The 22,500-nt window shown below is 42.2% G+C and overlaps 1 protein-coding gene across 2 annotated transcripts in view; it reads right to left on the minus strand.

The window, feature by feature from the left end:
• l1camb (L1 cell adhesion molecule, paralog b) overlaps positions 1-7,259 on the minus strand; it is a 75,887-nt gene extending 68,628 nt beyond the window's left edge. For both annotated transcript variants that reach the window (XM_082144797.1, XM_082144796.1), the window contains exon 1: positions 7,102-7,259. The gene's annotated coding sequence lies outside the window, so the exon portion shown is untranslated. The remainder of the gene's footprint in view (positions 1-7,101) is intronic.
• Between the last annotated feature and the right edge of the window lie 15,241 nt (positions 7,260-22,500).

Consider the following 22,500-nt stretch of genomic DNA (forward strand, 5'->3'; position numbering starts at 1 on the left):
TTTGCATTTAAAGGGATACACAAAACGACGCGTTTTTGCTCACCCTCAAAAAGGGACAATTTTAACATGCTATATACAAATATCTGTGGGGTATTTTGAGCTAAAACTTCATATACACACTCTGGGGACATCAGAGACTTATTTTACATCATGCAAAAAGGGGCATTATACCACCCCTTTAACTTAAGAAGCAAATTACACTGAATACATTACCATGTATTATTGATTCAGTAAAAGAATATGCATGACTGTTTAATGTTGTTAGAGCTGCATTATTGAGCTAGCACTAGCTTTCTGAGATGTATAAAGCTGTCCATGTCGTCCTCAAGAGCTCTGTTACAACACATCAGAGCTCTGTCAAAGCCTTTCCTGGAAGACTTCGCCAGTTGTTTATTCATAAGAGCCCCATTCAGTTCACTGACACACACACTCATGCTCATTACGGTAAAACTGCATGGAGAGAATTCGGGAACAAATGTCAGTGAACTGCTGGCTATCCTCCCCACACACTGTGCTTCGGAGAAGAGATGGACACTTGTTCAATGATCATAACCCTCGATTCTTAATGCTGTTACTGCGAGTCATTAGCTGGATGATTCACGGCTGTGTGTGTGTGTGTCATGTGGTGTTAAACCGCCTGCTGTTCACACACTCACTCACTGAGAAACATCATGCATTAAGTGTTAACTTTTGAACAGGACGAGGATATGTTATTGTTTCAGCATGTATTGCAGCATTACTATTATAAGATTATAGTTTCGATGCTTGCTGACTTTTGTTTAAAGTTTTGTTGTTGTTTTGTGATTATTGTAAGTGAATGCACTTTCAGAAATAAAGATAGCATAGATCACATCACATATCGTGTCCTATGCAACTATATTCAGGGTTCCCACACCTCGGTTAACTTCAAATTCAAGGACTTTCCAGGTCCAATACACTCAAAGGACTTAATGTGGGGACATGTTTGTTGAGGTTCCATCATAGTAGTTGTGTGCGCTTAAACGTCATGGCAACGTACAACACAAAGTACCTCACGCGGGAAACACTTCACGCGCGAAACTGACGCAAAGTGTCACGAAGTGTTGGTGAAATAACACATTAGCGGACCGGAGGGAATAATATGGATTTTTTTTTTTTTTCAGAAAACTTCTTGCAAAAATAAATTCAAGCACTTTCAAGGACCTGTATCTGTGTATATCCATGTATATGGACCGGTGTCATACTGACAGCATTGAATATAATGCAGTTTACCCAGACAGCAACATAGTGTTGGCCCAGATCCGGCCCACATCTGGCATGTGTGGAATCCATGTGTCTGATCTCTTTCTCAACATTGATATGTTCAAGGAGTCGACAGAAACAAATCAGATTCAATTATTTTTTATCACTGCAATATATATTGTTATTTTGATTAGATAATCATCAAGTGTTCTAATATAGAAGCAAATAAAGTGAGAGACTACATGTAATATACATTTATGCAGTTGTAATGCCCTGGCCTTTGCAGATATTTAGAGATGTCCATCTTTAAGCATAGCATACTCTTTGGATTTATATGAAATGGCAACACTTTACAATCAGATTACATTTTTAGCATTAACTAAGGTTAATAAATGTTGTAGTTTTGTTCATTGTTAGTTTGTTACTTTCAACATTTACTAATACATTTTAAATTGAGTTTAAATTTTTATTTGATCTGTCAACCTTAGTTAATGTACTATGCACTACCATGAATGATCAAGGTACAATTGTATTGCTCAAATATTAATACATGCAGTAAAAATGTATATTGCATAATGCAGTTCATGAAAGCTCTAATACATCCTTATTAACAAATGGGACTTGCAAAGTGTTACCTGTGAAATGTACGTATGTTTCCAGGTTATAGCTAAAGAAACCTGTCATATTTTAATGCTTAAATGATTTTCTGTAGAATTCATTCTGTTAAACTTCTCATTTTAATGTATTCATATTTATATATTTATTAAATTTAGCACATTTCAGTTCAGCACTGTTTTACTCTGAGTGTTATGTTTGTTTTTAACCATTTAAAAACATCGGTTGATTAATGAGTTATCGGCACGTACGATCAAACCCAGTTATCGGACAAATCTACCATCGTTCGTCCTCTAATAGTGCTGGCCCACATCTGGCATGCGTGGGATCCGGATCTGGATGTGTGGGATCCGGATCTGGATGTGTGGGATCTGTCTGGGTGTGTGGGATCTGGATCTGGATGGGATCTGGATGTGTGGGATCTGGATCTGGCATGTGTGGGATACGGATCTGGATGTGTGGGATCTGTCTGGGTGTGTGGGATCTGGATCTAGATGGGATCTGGATCTGGATGTGTGGGATCTGGATCTGACATGCGTGGGATCCGGATCTGGATGTGTGGGATCTGTCTGGGAGTGTGGGATCTGGATCTGGATGTGTGGGATCTGGATCTGACATGCGTGGGATCCGGATCTGGATGTGTGGGATCTGTCTGGGTGTGTGGGATCTGGATCTAGATGGGATCTGGATCTGGATGTGTGGGATCTGGATCTGGCATGTGTGGGATACGGATATGGATGTGTGGGATCTGTCTGGGTGTGTGGGATCTGGATCTGGATGGGATCTGGATCTGGATGTGTGGGATCTGGATCTGGCATGTGTGGGATCCGGATCTGGATGTGTGGGATCCAGATCGGCATGTGTGGGATCCGGATCTGGCATGGATGAGATCTGGATCTGGCATGTGTGGGATCCGGATCTGGATGTATGGGATCCGGATCTGGATGTGTGGGATCCGGATCTGGCATGTGTGGGATCTGAATCCGGATCTGGATGTGTGGGATCTGTCTGGGTGTGTGGGATCCGGATCTGGCATGTGTGGGATCTGGATCTGGATGTGTGGGATCTGGATCTGGCATGTGTGGGATCTGGATCTGGATGTGTGGGATCCGGATCTGGATGTGTGGGATCTGGATCTGGCATGTGTGGGACCCGGATCTGGATGTGTGGGATCCGGATCTGGCATGTGTGGGATCCGGATCTGGCATGTGTGGGATCTGGATCTGGATGTGTGGGATCTGGAAGTGTGGGATCTGGATCTAGATGTGTGGGATCTGGATGTGTGGGGTCTGGATGTGTGGGGTCTGGATGTGTGGGATCTTGATCTGGATGTGTGGGATCTGGATGTGTGGGATCTTGATCTGGATGTGTGGGATCTGTCTGGGTGTGTGGGATCCGGATCTGGATGTGTGGGATCTTTATGTTACATAAATCTGATTAAAGTAGGTTACAACAACACAATTAGAATTTATAGGTAGAATCAGGTAGAAACAAATCCTTAAAGCAACAACTGCACATGTTCACTGTTTACAGTGATCTTGATTTCAGAATGTTTAGAAATTTTACTAAAAAAATTAAATTAAATAAAAACTAGTTGAAGTTTTCTATATATTGGCAGTGTGTCCACTGTGTTTCTCCATTAGTTGATTACTGCCACTCTGACAGGATTTCCAGCCATTCTGAGAATTGCGACATGCATTGATGTGAACCAGATGAAGGACTCTGACGGAAGCTAATACACTCACTGTTCTTCACAGAAAATGAGTCAATGAACACAACAAAGACTCCTTTCTGTCACAGGAAGTGGACAGAGAAAGGTCAGATCAGAGACGGGCATAGATGAAGACTGAGGCAATGACATGTGGTGAAGCGGTGCCCTGCTCTGCACTTTCTCTTCAACACTAATCTGTGTGTTCGTTTGCACTGTATTAGTTCTAGATTCCTGATTTCCACTGCCATGTTAATGCATGTATATTCAGCAGTACAGCAGGAAAGCTGTCTGAGACTGTACATGTCTCAACAACCAACATCTTTCTGTTCAAATTATTAAAAAAGATTTAGTTCACCCCAAAATGGAAATGTCTTCATTTACTCGTCCTCCTGTTCCACCCAATTCTTTCTTTTGCCGAAAGTATTTTGAAAACTGATTCAGCTGTTTGTAAAAGTAATTAAATTAAATTGAAAAAAAAAGATGAATGAATCTAAATGACTTGACTGGTGTATTCCCTGAATCCGGCAGGACCGGAGCTGCCCATCCCAAACACAGCTGTCCAGTTTAGAGGTGAGCCTCCTATACACGTCATGTTCTTTTATTAGATACGAGCTACTTTCATATGGATTTTGACTGGATCGATATCTACAATATTTAATGACAATACATTTAAATAAGGTCACTTTTCGGTTTATACATGCACAAGATATGATGTACAATGAGCAGTATTTTAAAACATTAATCATGTTAATTGTCAGGACAAACACAATAGTTCATTGTTACTTCATACTGCGTGAATTAATGAAACTAATGAGAACAAATACGTTTAACTTTAAAATTTTGATAATATATTAATAAATGTGTAACATTTGACTGTATCGTGTGATGATATTATCTTGTTACAAATCATACTTAATGAAAGAGTATAGGCATTCATTTATTGCACTTAATACTGCATATAATCATTTGAAATTCAAAATAATAATTTAAAGCGTTTAATAAAGTGAAACATGCATTTCTAAAAACAGTAAGACATTTGGCAACAGATCGAGCATGAAAGCAGGGAGCTGACTGTAATATTTCTGTCAGAACTCATTTAAAGTGTTTAGCTGCAAAAAAATATGAAATCTGTGCCATTATTATTGACCATATAGGTCAGGGCTATTCAACTGGCGGCCCGCCAATCATCTCCATCCGGCCAGCCATACCACTCATTCGTGAGTTAATCATTCTTTTGGTTCGATTCTTTCTGGACGCGCTTGTCTGAAACTATTCGGATTGGTTCGGACCGCTCCGTCACTGAATCTTCTGAAGCGGTTTCTCGCTTAACAACAAATCGCGCTGTTTTCAGTTGTTCCACTAGTGTTCCAGAACGGCCCAGCACAGAGTTGCGTTTACTCCCGGTCCCGGACACTAGTATTAAACAGCGTTGCGACAACCAGTGGGAAGCGTTTCAACTCGACAGACACCTCTCTGTTCCAAACCACAAATCACTCGATGGTTTAACTAGTATTATTTCACATATAAACAGCCTCAACATTCCCAACATGACTGATGAGGAAAGCAGGAGAAACACTGTGACATGAAGGAAAATAGAATACTTTAATCTCTAATCACCCTTACAAACATTTACCATGAATGTACTGTAGTAATTTACCACGGTTTGGACAGAAATATGGAATATTTATATTGAATATGTCATAGTGATTTATTTTGCATTAGATTTATTAGATGGGTAGAGGAATTTAAGTCATTTTTGTTATGAAATGTCTTTGTGAAGGTGCGTATAGTTTTGGACCTGTGTTTAGGCATTTGTAATACAGTGGGAGTGAGCAGCCTGTGCTTATCAAGCCTCACTGGCAGAAGATTTTCATTTAAACATAACAATTATAAAATTAAAATTAAATAAAAAATATTTTATTAAAAATAAAATAAATAAATTATATATATATATATATATATCTTACAAATAGCAATGAGCTTGTATAATTAATTTATTTGTTCCAAGGAAAATAGTTGTACACAGCTGTAAATAATCATGTTTTTATTTATTCTGGTCTTATATATCTGCATACTGTTGGGTAACACATTTCCAAGTAAATACAATACTTTATTAGGTTTACTTTAACATATTTATTGAAACTGTTATGTTTCAATAAATGTTTCAATAAATAATCTAAACCCCCAAACCAACCCACCGGCCCACCTCAACTTTTCGATCTGATAATGTGGCCCGCGAATGTAGCTTGTAGAATAGCCCTGATATAGGCTGTAATAACATTAATAAATACATGTGTGAATTATTCAAGGCATCGTTCTATGGAAACTGTAAATGTTATTGAGTTTTCATTTAGTTTTGAACGCTCTTCCGGATTAAGCATCGTCTACATCAGGTTTCCTCCGAATACAGCGACGGGTCATTCTGTTATTACACTTATAGATTATACACAGATTACAGGCCTAATATGGACCCGTCACACATCTACGGGGTCTCAGAAGCAGAAGTGAATATCTCTAGGAGAATACAGCAAATGGCAAAAAATGATAATTTTGCGTTCTCGTTTGCTCTAAAAGGAAAAAAGGAGTAATGAGAACAGAGCAATATAACAAATCTACTGTCACTCCCTCGACTAGTTATTATTCATTATTATTATTATGTTTAATGTTCAGTTAAATAACAGTGCAGTGCCATGTTTATTGTGCCATATTTAATTATATGATGACATGCTTGTGATTCAGCATTTTACCATATTATAATTGAGGTCAGTGAAATCAAGGAGACACTAAGCATTGTCAATCCTGGAGAATCACAATTACAAACATTAAAAGATTTAATTATATAGCTTACACATCATAACATCCACGCCACATAAAGAAACAATGGCTGAGGCCGTTCACCTGCTAGCGACACACACACACACACACACACACACACACACACACACACACACACACACACACACACACACACACAGAGAGAGAGAGAGACAGGCGGGGTGGCAACTAAAAAGCAGAGCACATTGCTGAAATAATATAGCATTTTTTTATATATTTTTAACTGATAAAGATGGCATGTCTTCCCCTCACAGCTGGCTGATGTTGCTCCTGAAGAGGGTATTATATATCAGCGTGATCTGAGTTAGACTGACACCAGACTGCATTACATTTAAAACAAACACGCGTACTTTTCAACAAACTGATTCCCAGAATTGAACGGAATAGAAAGTGCCCCTCTTCTGCAATAATATACTTACTCATGCTTGTATGGAAAATTATTATATCAAAATAATCTCCAATTATTGGACATAATAACAGACTATAATTTTAAATCACCATTTCTGATAACAGATAATAGTTCCATCAATCTCCGAGAGTGCAAGATCTGAATCTGCCACACTCCCTCACTAATGTGAACACACATCCAAGGCCAAGGTGTGTTCGAGCTGCATTCGGCCCCTAATGACTGAGATATCACCATCACACACACACACACACACACACACACACAGCCAAAAGGCACAGTTTTTGTTTCTGAAAGGATCAGAGTGTCTTACCTTTACAGGTAGTGTGAAGGTCTTGGACAGAAGACAGGTTTCTATCTTGTGGTATGGTCACGGTGACACGCCTTATTCTCTGCTTCTCCTCTGTCTTTCTCTCTGTTCATCCCATCCAATGGGTGAAGCCTTGACGGATGCTGCAGTGAGGGAGAAACACACCCTTCAGCACCCCTCCCCCCTCCCCCCTCCTCAGCATGTGCTCCTCCCACACACCTCTGATTGGCGGATGAGTGGAGGTGACATCATCTCTTTCTCTGTTCTGTCTATCCCTCCCCTCCCTTCTCTCTCCCTCTTTCTGTCTCAGCCACAATGGAGAGGTTCAGGCTTTTCCTCTGATTGTTCTCCGCACCCCTCAGAGCTCCCCAAACAGTCCCAACTATCCAAGGTATTTTTAAGAGGTTTTCTCGACTACATTAATTGCCATTGGCAGTTCAGCATCACCCTGGCTCTGTGTTATGTTTACCCATTTCTAACACATAATCTCAATCTCATTACTGTAATACCTAAATAATAGAATATTATCTAAATTGTAAAATATTTATACACAATAACAGTAGTGTTTTTATTCGAATATTTTGAGTGAGAAATGTGGCCTGGTCATGTGACATTCACCCTTATGCACGTCAATGGAGTTTGCTTGCCTTTAAGTTAAAATGAAGATTATTGGCTTTAAGCTGAAATTCCATCCATCTATATTTAGAGGTCTGCAGAATATCTCATTTTGTTTTCTTTAAACCAATACTGTAATACAGTATGATTTAATGGAACACGAATATGCTTGTAAAAACACAATATGCACAGACCCCCCCCCCACACACAAACACACACACACACCCCACCAGGAGCAGATGGAGCGGGTGTGGGGTAACATGGGCCCTCTGACACACGCCAGCGCTAGCTGAACACAAGCCTGAGCAGAGCTTAAAGACCTCGGCTGTCTGTACGCGCCCGCTCATTTGCTTGTGTGCATGTGGACACTTATGTTTGTTTCTGGGAGGTTTGGATTGATTCAGAGTCTCCTTTTGGCATTTGATAATCTGATAAGAGAAGAAGACTCTCTCAAGGATCCTTCCTTCTCTCTCTACATCAATAAATCTCTGTATTGCACTTAACGTAAGCCAGTCTGAACTAGAATGGCTTGACAGGATCCGTCTTGTTCCATCACTCATGTGCCTTTTCCCGGAACAGTCACAACAACAAGCAATAAGGATCCACTGAAATAGATCTCAAATGTTATATTTTAACAATATAATAAAAAAAATGCCATCAGAATTTTTGTCTTGTTGTCCACTCAAAATATGTAAACATCCATAAAACTAGAGAAATATACTTTATCCCCGCCAGAACACATGGGAAAACATCCCATGTTTGCCATACATGTTTGAGCCAGAGTCTAATCCAAAATCAGAAGACAAACCTACACCTCAAATACCAAGGATACTCCAGTCTGTGACAGCTTGGTAAAATATCATCTGTATTTATATTGATTCCATATGTATTTGTATTTTATTACATTATATGAGTGTTGAAATGAAGACGTTACAGAAAGGTGTTTATCTCGTTACACAGTTGAGGTAATCAGTTGTATCAAAATTATTATTTTGTACATGTTAATTGATCTTAACTTGAAATATATAAGCAAGCTAACTAATATATTTAACTCAAAATCATCATGTAATCTAACTTAATTGTGGAAATGTAAATAGCTATAACTAGCTAATTCAGCAAATGCTTGCATGCTAACTGGTAACACAATGCTTTGATTAGCATCGAAATTGCTGAATGATTAAGGCAATATAGAACATTTCACAGGCCTGTTCTCAAACTAAGCTCATGCTCCATTAGTCACATGATCGTAAGCCCCAACAAAAAAATCCAACATAACAGAAAATCTTGTAAATTTGCATAGAAAAACATTTCATACTACTTAATCTCCCCCTTAACATTAATCTTGCACAAAAAAAAAAAAAAATATTACACTTACATTTTCTCTCTCTTTCGAGTGCCATAGCAAAGCATGCTGGGAAATTTGTTAATTTGTTTGAACTTTTCAGTTACGTATGTAACCCTCGTTCCCTGAAGGAGGGAACAGATACATACGTCAGAACTGAACCGACAAATTGGGATTGCACTAAGGAGATCTATCATCTTTGAGTGTTAACAGAATGAGCCAATGCACATTAGCGTGCGAGATTTGCATCTCTTTCTCTGCCTCACAACGCGAGTATAAATAGGAAGCAATTTTTTTTTTTTTTTTTTTTTTTTTTTTCGCTGAAGGGCCGAGCAGGAGCCCCAGGGTCACGCCACCTAGTGCAGCCACCTTCCAGTGCCTAGCGAAAGCCTCCTGATCCCCCCACACTTTGGGGCGGAAGATGGGACAGGGCTTAGGCCGAGGAAGTCCAACTGCTGCTCCACAAGATCCACTCAGACAGACTTAGATAACATTTTCAATGGAAAGGGAACGCTGCAGAAGCCACATCCTACTCTTAGGGAGGTATTATGTGGAAGTTACACATATAGACTGGGCGTTTCTGGGCAGTTCAACATATGGAATGTCACTGAGGTGGCTCCGTCCTAAGTAGGGGGGAACACACCAGTCAGAGACAGCAGAGCGGGCTCTGCCAAGGGAATGCCACAGACTCACCGCAGGGAGCTGTACCGTGGAAGAATACACATATGGGATCACCGTAGGTATTACAACATATGGGACCCAGCCTAGCACAGGTTCCACCAATGCATCCGAGTGATAGGCCTGGCGTTGGACGCTCCGCCACATCTGACTGCCTAGGGGTGTGGAGGGACTCGACAGGGTTCGGCTAATGGGGAACTCACCTGGAGCAGAAATGGTGCACGTATGCGGTCCATAGGAGGGGAATGGCGCAGCAGGCCGACACTTCAAGCAGGGTCTATGGTGTTAACTGGCTATGGGAAGAGAGCACATGGGAAGCTACCGGCTCGACACAAAGGCTATAAAACCTATTGAATGTGTTGGGTGTTTATGATCATGGTCATGATCTTATGATACACCACAGCTCTACTGATATCTGTCAATGAGGCACCTTGTGCCAGCGCCCAAGAATAAGCGACACTCCTAGTGGAGTGGGCTCTCAACCTGAGGAGGCATGGTGCGTCTTGGGATTATTATGCCAAGACGATGGCATCCGCTATCCAGTGGGCCAATCTCTGCTTGGAGATAGCATTTCCCTTCTGCTGGCCTCCGTTACAGACAAAGAGCTGGTCTCAAGTCCTGAGGCAGAATGAGGAGGAGTGAGGCGGATATGGTCTCCTCGTGCCCCTCAGGAACCTGCCGATCAGGTCGTGCTTTCCCATGGATTATTCGTCTATTGCATCGTGAGGTGTGGCAATCGAGGCAACATACGCTTTGAGGGTGGAAGGAGACAGCCTTCGCTCCAACCCATCTTGTAGAAAGGAAACACAGTACCAAACGAACATCTTCGGGAGTCTTCTCGATAAGAAGAGCACCATTCAACAAACAGGTTCCACTTTAGAGTGTAAGCGTGCCTAGTAGAGGGCGCTCTCGCAGGAGTGATGGTATCTACGACTGCTTGTGGTAGATCACCTAAGTCCTCCACGTCCCGTCCAGGGACCAGAAATGGACACGGTGCCATACAGTGGCCCGTTTCTGATAAAGGAGGTTCTTCCTCAGAAGAATGGGCAAAAGAAGGGCTGTCGAGAGGAGCATGAGTTCTGGGAACCAGGTCCGGTTGGGCCAATAAGGGGCAACAAGCAAGACTGCTCCTCGTCCTCCCTGACTGCGCATACTTGCATAGGCCCCGGGGCCAGCGGTGTAGCAGTGCATCCATGCCGGGGTCCCCTCAACCGGCAATGGGACGAGTCCGGAGAGGCAAACAGGTCTACCTGTGCGGCCCCGAATAAGTTCCATATCAGCTGGACCGTCTGGGGATGGAGTCTCCACACGCCTGGGGCCAAATGTTGTCGTGAGAGCTCATCGGTGGCATGATTGAGCAGGCTGGGGATATAAATGACACGAAGCAACCCCAGATGCTTCTGACTCCATAGCAGGAGATGGCAGGCGAGTTGTGATATGCGGCGGGAGCGCAGAGCTGTTAATTTCTGAGGCGTCTCAGAGCAAGGCATACTGCTAACAACTCAAGGCAGTTGATGAGCCAATGTAGTTGGGGGCCTGTCCAGATCCCCGCAAATGCATGCCCGTTGTACGTGGCCCCCCAACTGGTGGTGGAGGCATCTGTGGTGACCACAGCATGCCTGGGCACTTGTTCTATGGGCACTCCTGCCCGGAGAAATGAGGGGTCTAACCACGGGCTGAGGGTCTGGCGGCAGGCCGGGGTGATTGACACACGGAGCGTGCCGCTCTGCCACGCCCATTTCGGGACTCGGCCGTGAAGCCAGTGCTGAAGCGGCCTCGTATGAAGCAAACCTAGTGACTATACTGCGCCTGCGGATGCCATATGCCCCAGGACCCTCTGAAAAAGTTTCAGTCAAACGCAAAGCTCAGGAACGGGTGTTGCGGGAGAATCGAGACATGAAAGTACCCGTCCTTCAGGTTGACCACTGAAAACCAATCTCAGGGATGGATGCATTTGAAAATGCGTTTCTGCATTAGCATCTTGAACGGAAGCTAGTGTAGGGCCCGATTCAAGACTCCAAGATAGGACATAACCCACCACCTTCAACACACAGTTGAAGTGAACGCTCCTGAATTTGGGCGGACGACTGGCAAACTACATCGCATAGCCGAGTCTGATGGTACTCTCATTCTGCCGGCCCAGAAAATTTAGTAAAAACATGGTTAAAATAGTCCAAGTGACTACAGTGCCTCAACCTTAAGTTTATCAAGCAACGAGAATACTTTTGTACGCAAAAACAAACAAAAATAATGACTTCATTCAACTATTCATTTTCTTCAGTGTGGGCCTCTGAGTGAGTTCATGAAAGCAACACGACGCATGCGCGAGAACTGAGATGACGCAGAAGGGTCTCGATGTAGTTTAAAATGGTTCTAAAGTGTGCATTTCCTGGATGTCCGAATCGTGAGAAACCAACCAGAAAACGTAAAAGTGTTTTACCAGTGCCGCAAAATGAATGGCTTACCTTTCACACTTTCCCATCAAATGATCTGAGCACAGTTCTCGCACATGCGTCGTGGCGTATTTTTTGATTTCATCAAAAATATCTTAATTTGTGTTCCGAAGATGAACGAAAGTCTTACGGGGTTGGAACAACATGAGGGAGAGTAATTACTGACAGAATTTTCATTTTTGGGTGAACTAACCCTTTAAGATCTGTGCATGGGATAGACAATTCTGTGTGGATGTCAAAATATATTAACAATACAGAACAAGATTTTATATTCAAATTCAATTAGATCTGCCAGGTTCTCACACCAGCCAATCACAGCGCACTCCCTCTCCCGAATACTGATTACTCACACCTGCACCTCATCATCACACTCATCACCTCCACCATGAATACACATACCTTACCCCAGCTCCGGTCTCATTACCTTACCTCATCCAGCAATCTCCCAGCTTTCTCCTCGTTCCTTCTCCAGAGTGTCGTCATTCCTGCCTGTGTTTATCTGCCTCGTCACCCACCGTATCATCCATCTGTCACGGTTCAGGGTGCTTTATCGGCTTCCCTGTTGTCTGTGTTGTCCTGTCATTTTCTGCAGCTCGTGACCTGGGCAATCAGCGCTGATTCTTCAGCGCTGGTGTGTGCAGATCACGAGCTGATTGCCCTCACCTGTTGCTCGTTCCCTTCCTCCCTTATATTCTCTGCTGTGTCTGCCCCTTGTTGTCAGTAGATTTCGTGCTGTTGTTTCATGTGTGGTTGTACCTGTGCTCTGTGTCTTTTACATCCTCATTCTGCTGCTGTGCTCAGGACGCTTAGACGAGGAGCCTTTCAGCTGGCCGTGTGCCTGCTATCCTCAGTCTCGATCTGACTGACGCTCTGACGTCCCGTTTGGGCATTGCACCTGAGGTGGTCTCCACAGCCTGTGTCCGCAGGGTCTCAGACGGCTCTGGAGTTGTTACACCAGCTTTCTGTTTGTGTGTGTGTCACTACACACGTTGGATGTTTATTGGATTTTTGTTGTGCCAAATAAACTGTCGCACTATCCTCTGCATTTGAGTTCTCTCTTTACGGACCTGACAGAATCTACTGACCACAATGGACTCAGCAGAGGAGATCGACGTTCACCGAATCCTCAGGCAACAAGGCACGCTGCTTGGTAGACAGCAGGAGGAGATCACGGCCTCTCGTCACGCTTTTTCGGAGCTGTCACTTCAACTGACCCAGCTGACAGAACGGCTTGATCGATTTCAGATTATTCCTCCCACGGCTCCGGTTGTACAACCTCCGTCCGAACCAGAGACAGCTGCTTCCCGTCATGCTGAACCTCGTCTTAATCCACCTGCTCCATACTCCGGTGAGCCCAATTCATGCCGTTCCTTTCTGTCACAATGTTCTCTGACTTTTTCACTCCAGCCCTCCTGTTTTCCCACGGAGCGATCTAAAGTGGCATTCACCATCACGCTTCTGATTGGACAAGCGAGAGAATGGGGAACGGCCATGTGGGACAATGAACATCAATGTTGCAGCTCGTTCAAGGAGTTTTCGGAGGAGCTCCGCAAGGTGTTCGATCGCTCCGCGCTTGGGACGGAGGCGGCGCGGGCGTTATCTTTGCTGCAACAGGAAGGTCGGTCTGTGTCGGACTACTCTATAGAGTTCCGCACTCTCGCCGCGTCATGCGGATGGAATGCTAAGGCGCAGTGGGATCATTTTCTTCACGGGCTGGCAGATTACATCAAGGACGAGATATATTCTCTCGAACTGCCTCCAAGCCTCGACGGATTAGTCGACCTCGCCATCCGCGTTGACAACCGGATAGCTCTCCGTTCCCGGCATCGGAGGGGCGTGGCTTCTCACGAGCTCTTCTCCAACCTGGTCACTGGAGCGGCGGGTGATGCAACTTCTCAGCGTCTCGTCTTGCCTGAGGAGGAGCCTATGCAGATCGGGAGAGCCCGGCTGACGATCACCGAGCGGCGCCATCGTCTCACTCACAATCTGTGTCTTTACTGTGGGGAGGCGGGGCATGTGGCGGCCTCGTGTCCTGTGAAGGGGCGACATTTTTCGTCCAAGGAGGGGCGTAGGGTGAGCGTCATTAATACATTGCTGCCCTCTGGTGGTCGTTCCGTCCTCCAGGCTTCATTACAATTTAATAGGGCTGTTCATCAGGTGTCAGCTTTGATTGATTCTGGAGCGGAGGGTGATTTTATGGACACTGAGCTGGCTGCCCGATTAGGTGTTCCATCAGTTCCACTGGCCGAGCCCATTTCAGCCAGGACTCTCTGCGGCACCCATCTCACTAGAATTACCCACTCCACCAGGTTTATTACTCTCACCCTTTCGGGTAATCATGCTGAGGAGATTCGTTTTCTCCTTATTCACTCTCCCTCCACTCCATTAGTGTTGGGACACACATGGTTGGTCAAACATAACCCTCACATTGACTGGGCTCTTAATTCTGTTCTGGCATGGAGCCCTTTTTGTTTATCTCAATGTTTGGGTCCTGCGTTTTCTCCTGTTATGTCTTGTTCTGTGTTACAGGAGGAGCCGGTGAGCCTGGCGAATGTACCGGAGGCTTACCATGACTTGAGAGCGGTTTTCAGTAAGTCCCGAGCTTCATCTCTTCCTCCGCACCGCCCGTACGACTGTGCGATAGATCTGTTGCCTGGCACTTCTCCACCTAGGGGGGGGCCTTTACTTTCTTTCCGGGCCTGAGAGGGAGGCCATGGAGAAGTACATCAATGATTCTCAGGTAGCTGGCATTATCAGGCCCTCTTCCTCTCCGGCTGGGGCGGGGTTCTTCTTCGTGGGGAAGAAAGATGGATCGCTCCGTCCCTGTATAGATTATCGGGGTCCCTGTATAGATTATCATCACGGTAAAGAATCGTTATCCTTTACCGTTGATGTCATCGGCCTTCGAGCTCTTGCAGGGGGCGACCATCTTTACGAAGTTGGATCTTCGCAATGCTTATCACCTAGTTCGGATTAGGGTGGGGGACGAATGGAAGACCGCCTTCAACACCCCCACGGGCCACTTTGAGTATTTGGTTATGCCCTTTGGACTTTCTAACTCCCCGGCGGTCTTCCAGGCACTCGTCAATGACGTGCTCAGAGACATGGTCGACCGGTTTGTATTTGTTTACCTCGACGACATCCTGATCTTCTTCCAGAACGAGCGCGACCATGTCCAACACGTCAGGCGAGTGCTCCAGCGGCTGCTTGAGAATCGTTTATACGAGTTTCACGCACGGTCGGTTCCGTTCCTGGGATTTATTCTTTCACCCGAAGGAATCCGAATGGATCCCACCAAGGTAAAAGCGGTTGCTGATTGGCCTACCCCAGATAGTCGTAGAGCGGTCCAGCGATTTCTGGGGTTTGCCAATTTTTACAGGCGGTTCATTCGGAATTTCAGCCAGGTCGCCCTTCCTCTGACCGATCTCACCTCCACTCGAAAACGTTTCACGAAAAAGGGTGCTTTATCGGCTTCCCTGTTGTCTGTGTTGTCCTGTCATTTTCTGCAGCTCGTGACCTGGGCAATCAGCGCTGATTCTTCAGCGCTGGTGTGTGCAGATCACGAGCTGATTGCCCTCACCTGTTGCTCGTTCCCTTCCTCCCTTATATTCTCTGCTGTGTCTGCCCCTTGTTTTCAGTAGATTTCGTGCTGTTGTTTCATGTACGGTTGTACCTGTGCTCTGTGTCTTTTACATCCTCCTTCTGCTGCTGTGCTCAGGACGCTTAGACGAGGATCCTTTCAGCTGGCCGTGTGCCTGCTATCCTCAGTCTCGATCTGACTGACGCTCTGACGTCACGTTTGGGCATTGCACCTGAGGTGGTCTCCACAGGCTGTGTCCGCAGGGTTCTGTACAGACGGCTCTGGAGTTGTTACACCAGCTTTCTGTTTGTGTGTGTGTCACTACACACGTTGGATGTTTATTGGATTTTTGTTGTGCCAAATAAACTGTTGCACTATCCTCTGCATTTGAGTTCTCTCTTTACGGACTTGACACCATCAGTCCTCTCACCTGTCACTCGAAACATTCTGTTCACCGCCAGCATCCAGTTCTCCAATTTATCACTGTGCATCTCACTTTATTCTATACCGCTCACTGTTGTCAATAAACTTCCTGTTAACTTCCATCTTCCTCTCCTGAGTCTGCTTCCATAACAATTCAAGTTCGGTGAAGTTGAGATGCATTACACACGGAAGGAAATGGTGGCTAACAAAGAAATCTCCAAACGGCGCAGTTTTACATTTCCAGGCACCGGCTTCAACCACCACGAGAACTCGTCTTTCTCAAGACATTTTTCCACACCTGTTGATCGTAGTAACATTTTCACAGTGAGATGAGATCAAACGTGACTTGAGAAGAAAAACAAATCAACATCGCGATCTGGCTTGGTGCAGATCACCTCACTATATATGTCACCAAGTGTGACATGGGATCATAGTCAAATACTTCATATATAGATGTTTATCCATATTTTATTTGGGAAGTTAAACTAAAACTAGTTTGACAATGTAATTATTTTTTTTATAATTTTTTTATACAAATTTACCTCCCACAAATGCATTTGAATTAGAACTCACTTTTCTTCAGGTCCAATAATTTTTTTCATGGGGGTGTAGTTGGCTGGAAAAAAGGTTTTAAAAAACAAAACAATTGATTATGTACCATATATATTCATCGATGTTATTTTAAGGTAATAGTTAGGGGCCAAGCCCCGAAGGGGCAAGGCACCTATTGTATCTGTTATTAGGGGCCAAGCCCCGAAGGGACAAGGCACCTATTGTATCTGTTAGTTTTCTTCTTCTTATTATTCCGTAAATGGAAGTCTATGGCAGCACTATGAACCGTAAGTAGGAAAATGATGAAATTTGGCACACTTGTACAGATGGTCATGAAAAGTAATTGGACCAATTTTGGAGTCTCTAGGAGCAACTCCATAAATTCACCACCAGTTCAAAAATTCAACATTGAAATGGATATAACTTTTGAACCCTTAGATCTAGAAAAATGAAACTTAGTACACTTGATTCCTCTCATCATGGTGACCAAGACCAATATAGTCCATTAAGACTCCGCCCATTACAGTAGTGGCCATTTTGAAAAGTACAGTATTACGTTTTTTCGCTACTCCTCCTTCAAAATTTTACCAATTTTGACAAAAATTTTACCAATTTTGACAAAAATTTACTCAAATGATCTTTGGACTGAGACGCACAAAAATGACTGAACAGATTTTTTTATTCAAGTTCAAAAGTTATGGTGTCGCAAACTTAACGAGGTTGACCCAAAATTGCTTCAGAGGCTCTATCTCGGCCAAAGTTTGATCAAACGAAACGAAAATTGATACGCTTCATCGGAAGTATGCTCTGAGGTTCCATGCCAAAGTTGGGAACAGCACCACCTACGGGTCATGAGATATGGAAAATGGCTATTTTGGCCAATAACTTTTGAACAGTTTGTCAGAAAATCATAAATTTGGTATCTATGGATTCCTTGGGTCATGCCGAATCTGTGGATACTGATTTTGCCAGGATTGAATGAACCACTTGTCCGCCATTTAGATTTTTTGTCATAAATTGCAATATCTTATAAAGTATTTGACATATCGGCTCAAAAATTGGTAAGGATCATCATTAGCATGGCCTGAAGGTACCTGAGAACTTTGAACACAGCGCCACCTAGTGTTCCAGAGGTTTTTTACAAATACGCTTATAACTTTTGAAAACATAGGTTAAAATTTGATTTCTTTATGTCATTACGTTCCTTGGATTATGCCGATTCCGACGATATCTCATTTGTCATTTTCTAACAATGTGACTGTCCGCCATATTGAAGCAAATGGTAAACAGTTTTTTCGCTACTCCTGCTTCAAATCTTGCTCAATTTTGCCCAAAGTTTGCTCAGATGATCTTTGGACCAAGCCGCACAGAAATTACTGAATAGATTTTTGATATTCGCTACCGTTCCCGAGATATTCATCTCCAAAGTTGACCTAGCCTGTGTTTGTTGCCTTATGCTAGTTAGCTTAGCATAATAATTGGTTAGCATGCTAACCAGATGCCATTCTTTCTAATGTGGCTCTTCAGCTATCAGGATAACCATAAGCTACATTAGCATTAAGCTAGCTTAGCATGCTAATCTCGTTAACATGATTTTGTGTGCTCATTCATACACTGAAGCCTGTCCTCAGCAGCTTTGTAATTCACGTCCTCTGAGTGGCGCAAGTTGCTAAACCACATGTCACGAATCCTGAACCGTTCCGGTCGTGGGTTCGAATCCTGTGTGGAACATGTCCAGACTGAAGAGGTACTGTGGCCTTAAGTGGTGGAAAAGTTGTTTTAGTTCCACAAATGATGTGTATCTGAGAAACTCATTTGTTCTGTGAGGTAAGAAGTTAAGAAGTAAGAATACTTTGGTTATTAAAGTTTCTTATAAAGTTTTGAAAGCAAAGTATTTTTAGCTACTTTTTGAACCCAGGGAACCATTGTGAGGTTTGGCCCCTGTGAAGCTGCTTGCAGCTTTAATTAGAATTTATATTTGAACCAGCCACAAGTTGAAAAGACACAAAACAGTTTGAAGATGAAAATGTGATTGAAAACTTACCCGACACTTTTTGAATTTTGGTCCAGAAAAGTTTTTATTTTATTTTATTTATTTGGATGTATATTTCCTACTGTATTGAAGTCTTGTCGTGTTACTTAATGATTTCTGATTCATATAATTTGTCAGATACAAACCAATAAAATCAAAAGGGGAAACATTATACTGTGTATAATGTTATACATTATACTTATTATTATATAATAATACTGTGAAGCTGCTTTGATACAATCTGTATTGTGTAAAGCGCTATATAAATAAACTTGACTTGACTTGACATTAACCCAAATTGACTAATGAACCTATAAGTGCATACAGTACAAGATTTGGCAGTTGTATTGTTGAGCATTGTTACCTTTTCCCATCGGCTTGGACCCCAGTAATAGACATTTGTTAAATGTGTTCAAAGTAATAACATTTAATGCACTAAATGTCACAGTTCATGAATTCACTGTCTCTTTTCTGAGTGTTTCGCTGAGTCCCAATTCGCATACTATCCGTCCTAAACAGTATGCGAAACTAGAATTAGTACGTCCCAAATCGTAGTATGTTGAAATGAGTATTCCAAAGATACCCGGATGGTCTACTATTTCCGGTTAAAATTCGAAGTACAGATCAATGCACACTCTAACGGCTAATATTGCCCACAACCCATTGCGTGCGGGAGGGAGGAGCTTTGTGGTGATGTAAACATGGCAGTCGGATGCAGCAGCGGAAATGCGCCCTCAGCTTTTAAGTGTAAGAATTCAAATGTTTAACCCTAATTAAAGTTATATTTTATTGTCTCGTAATATTAATGGGTTTATGTTGTGCCAAAAAAGTACCGTGTTTATCTTGTAGGGTCCGATGAAGATACTGAGCGCCTTATTAACTGCCGCATTGCCAATGATGCCCTTTTCACAGGAAAAAGAAACACGGCAATCAAATGTTTTGAGTGAGTAGCGATCATTGACATTTATATGCTTTTGATGATGCTGTAGTAATTGGTATTTTACTTTATTTGTTCTGTGTCATTGGCTTATATATTTGCTGTTATATTGTGTAAAATGTTATCGGAGGATGTAGGAAAAGTCTGTCCCAATGTCTATCCCTCTGATTTGTTATAGAAATATTATAGTGAGTAACGTTAATTAAATATGCATACACTGTACAACTCCTGCAAAATGTTCCTCTGGGTTTTTTAGTCCAAAAGTGTGCCCAGTAGGAGAAATGATATGGATATGTGTTTACTTAAAAAGCTTTAGAAAGGAGTAAGTTAGTGTGAGAATGATTGTAGCTCTAAACACTCTCATTTAATGTCTGTTTTATTACTATTTTACGGTATACAAGTGATACTCATAGGTTTTAACTTAGTAACACATGGTCTGTGTTTGCTTTATAAATTCAAAAACTTCCAATGATATTGTTCTGAATAACTTGTAAATGTGCTTGCTGTGTTCTCTTTTGGGTCCATAAGAGCCTTCGTTCATCAAAGCGACCTGCTGGGAAAGGTTGAAGCGGCATGGGTTAAGAAAAAGTGGGAAAATCTTAAGCAAAAGTACAAAGTAAGTAAATGTGATGTTGTATGTTGTCTTCTATTTTGCCATAAATATAAATAATTGGTACTATACGGTTATCCGGACCACATGTGATGACCTACCCCAACCCCGCCCCTAAACCTACCCATCACTGGGGTTATGACCAACCAAGAGCGGTTGTGGTCACGTGTGGTCCGGATAACCCTATAGTACCAAATAATTAGTTAAATAAAATGTAAGTAATTGTGAGTCTTTTTCCCACAAATGTTATAGGATCTTAAGTGTCCACAATCAGGGGTCAGCACAGAGGGAGGGGAACTGACAGCCGCATCCTGGAAGTGGTATGGGGTGATGGATGCTGCATTAGGCTCAAAGCCATCCATCACCCCACCAGTATTAATACAGTCTGGTGACCAGGATGAGGCTGTTGCTTCCTCTCCCTCTGTTCCTGGCCCTTCTAACATTGGAGGCACAAAAAGGAAGAGAGGGTCAGGAGAGAGTGAGCTTCTTTCCTATTTGAGAGAGCTGGAGGAAAGGGAGGCTAAGAGAGAGGAAGAGGCACAGCTGCGAGAGGAAAGAAGAGAAAGAGAGTTTGAAGAGAGGGAGAGAAGAAAAGAGGAAGAAAGGGAGAAGAAAAGAGGAAGAGAGAAGAGAGAGAGAAGAAGAAGCCAGGAGGAGAGAAGAAGAATTTAGAGTGAGATTGGAGATGATGGATGAAGAGATGAGAAGAGAGGTAGCAGCTAGGGAAGAGAGGCTCCTTAATTTGATGGAGGTCCTGACAAAATCTTTAATTAATAAATAATTGTAATTAATGAATCAGTTTGTATAAAGAGTTAATCAATTATTATAATGAATTAATAAATTAACCAAATTGTAAATTAAGACCATCTCTGGTATGATTTTTCATTCTGTTTGAGTGATTATGGTATTAATTCGTTCTGTCTTAAATTATATTCCAGGAACAAAAATATGACCATTCTTTAATTCTACAATAAATGTAAAATCCATTGATAATATACATTTTATATATACTAGTGCAAAATGCCCGTCCAAAATCAGAATTTGTGTGTGTTTTTAGTAATTGTGTTTGAGAGCTCATTGTTACAATTACACAGCAAAAGTTCTGAGACATTTTTATTTGTCTATGGTAGAAAGCAAATACTGACCCTGACATAATGACATAAAATAAACGTGGAAAATTGAGTAAAAATATAATATTCAGAAGTAAACAGTATAGCTGACTTAATGTTAAGCTGACAGAGTCTTTATGTCAGAATGTTTATTTTTAAACCACAACTTTTCTTTGTGCTTCTTTTACAGATACAACCCTCTAATGTCAGAATGTTTATTTTAAACCACAACCCTCTAAAAATGATATATTTAACGATATCATTTGCATTTCTCATCCAAACAACGCCATCTCAAACTTGGCACTGCACTTACTCGTGCCCTTAGCAAGACACCTTTCAAGTTTGAAATCCCTCGGACTAACGGTTCGAGAGATATGCTGTTAACAGACAGACAGACGTTTGTATAATTTTTATATATTTATATATATTATGACATATATTTAGTTATACCCTCTGTCGCAGTCCACCATAGTTAATATCAGTTAATTATGGCCATTGGAATGAATGCAGATTCTGAAAGGGTTAATATATAAATTAATTGCCACTGTATTCAGTTGTTGACAATTGATTGAGTTTATGAAAATCAGTATAGCATTTATGAACACATTTGATTGACACACTACACAGAGTATTGTTTTTCATATATAGTAAACATGTGAAATCAAGGGTTGAGTAGTGGTTGGAGAAGCAGCCAGGACAGGAGGAGGTAGTGATCATTTGTGGAGGGTGAGTCATTTTTAAATTCTCCCAAATCCATAGGATTTAATTTGTCTTCCTGGCTACAATTTTGCAGACGATTTTAGATGTTAACCTGTGTTACTATAATATAATGAAAACCCATGACACATTGTATGTTAATTGGAATATTTTTAATATTAACAATACAAAAGTGCTTATTACTACGATCATGAATTAATTGTTTAACTGAGAATGTGGTTTAATAAAATATAACTTCTATAGAACTTTAAAACAATACAATATAAACTTTATAACAAAGGAGAGTAAAGATGGATGACTCTAAACATAGTCATGTTCCATTAGTGCAGGAACGTGGACGTCGGGTGTGGAAAC

This window comes from Leuciscus leuciscus (genome assembly GCF_965113295.1).
Source record: "Leuciscus leuciscus genome assembly, chromosome: 18".
Taxonomy (NCBI): Eukaryota; Metazoa; Chordata; class Actinopteri; order Cypriniformes; family Leuciscidae; genus Leuciscus; species Leuciscus leuciscus.